The sequence below is a fragment of the Papilio polytes genome, unplaced genomic scaffold (assembly GCF_000836215.1).
Source record: "Papilio polytes unplaced genomic scaffold, Ppol_1.0 DF822845.1, whole genome shotgun sequence".
Taxonomy (NCBI): Eukaryota; Metazoa; Arthropoda; class Insecta; order Lepidoptera; family Papilionidae; genus Papilio; species Papilio polytes.
The window spans coordinates 3,508,553-3,510,597 of NW_013526359.1; positions in this window are offsets into that span (position 1 = coordinate 3,508,553).

A 2,045-nucleotide genomic window follows, 5' to 3' on the forward strand; every position below is an offset into this window, starting at 1 on the left:
TATTAAAATGTCTCTTAATTATATCGTTAAAGAAAATCCATCAAACATTTTCTTCTTTATAACTTTGTTAAACTTGAATCGATTGGCATTACAGACCTGCAACGCCATCTAGTTTCAAATTAAAGAAACACTCACTTGTTTTTTCAATACTTTTAAAGCTTATAGATAACCGTAGTAAGCTTCCTTTTTTTCTTTTGTCTCAAATAAAATCAGCTTTATTACTCCTACCATTATTACTCACATTATTACATCAACTCGAAGTTATACCCATTCATTATAAAATCTGACCCCTACCTAAAAGACCCCTATTATTAACGCGTTATTAATCTTTTGAATCAAATTTCCTTGGTGCCAACGAAAGTGAATTTCGTGACCGAAATACTCATTAACCGCTCACTTGTATAAAATTCCACACAAAATTCTTGGTACAATCACAATAAAGCATATCCTGTGCGTGTTATGGTACAAAACATGCTGAGCTTTGGTAGTTTGTATGTTTTGGTAGTGACAATAAAGATTATACGAATATTGTCACTACCAAAACACATATGTGTGGTAGTGACACTAAGAGTAGTTAATATTGACTAACTGTATTATTATTTTTTAATTTGGAATCAGAAAGATTTTTTTTTTATAACATAAGGTGACAAACAAGCAATCGGCCACCTGAAACCACCAAAATGGCGAAGCGACCGCTACCCATAGATATCCGCATTTACAGATGCGTTGCCTACCCTTATACGACGGAGGAGGAGACGCACATAAAAAGGATATTTCCCCTTCCTATGCATCTCCCCCACCGTCAAATCCACTTCCTTTTCCCAACTTCTCCTTATAAGAAAAGAGTGGTAAAGAGAAAGGGACTTAAATTAGGCCTCCAATACGTGTTTGCTTGTTTATTTTGGGTTGATAGCCTGACTAGAGATATAAATGCTCAGGCTATCTTACGGAAGTAGTATAGAACTAATTTCTTAGTGTATTCAACGTGTTTTTCTTGGTTAGATTATAATTTTAATGTGGTTTTAAAAACTAGCTTGATCTAGGAGATGGGGGGTGGCCACTACTACTAAGATTTTTTATTTTAATTAATTACAATTAGTAAAAAGGTTAAATCAATGTCTCACAAAAACGTGTATAGTTTGATTGTGTTTTATTTAAAGGTAAACAAGATGGATTTTTTAAATCTCTATTTTACATTTTTTCCACTGTCTAAGGCTTAGGGGGGGCTAAGGGGGAGTTGGAGTCCCCCTCCTTAATATTACCTACATCCATGTAACATATACTCGCTATATTTATGAGAAAATAAGGTCGGCAGTATTAATGTAGGCCTCGTGCCAACGGTAACTTGTTTAGTTGGTAATCTGCGATCGTTAGCTGCGATACTCAGATTGGCCGCTCGCGTGCGACCGACCGTTATATAACGCGAGGTTTACACCCCCGTACAATCAACATTGTATATCTGAAATACTGAATTTTTAGATGTTATGTAACATTTTTATACTGAAAGTAGGAATTGGTTTTAAAGTCGATTGTTTCGAAGCCAATTCAACTGTTTGGTTGCGCAAATATCACCTAGTGTGCGCACCTCCATATAAGCTCATAAAAATCAAAGCGAGACTGAACAGTGGTGCGATAGTTTAGTCAAAGGTGTATGCGCTCTTAGGGTTACAAATATTTTTTTTAACTAATTATTGGTAGTTTTCTTTATAAACATTAGTTGAAGTTATATGGACTTGATACATTGCTGTCGCTAGCTGATCTAGACTAGGTCTAGGGCATTTATGTAGTAACTCACATGTGGAATCTGTTAGTAGATTTTCAGGAATGTTATATTTATGTTGAAGACTTTGTTTTTTTTTTGTTTTTCATTGGATAAAAGGAGGAGTATATGAGAACATTGAAGATTGGAGAAAGTAGGTTTTTCTAAGCTTGAAGAATAATAAGAAAATGTAAAATCAAACAATTCATTTAATTAAATTATTTATTTTTATTTTCAATTTTTATTTACGAACCATCTAACGTCAGTGGCATCTTTACAAAATATA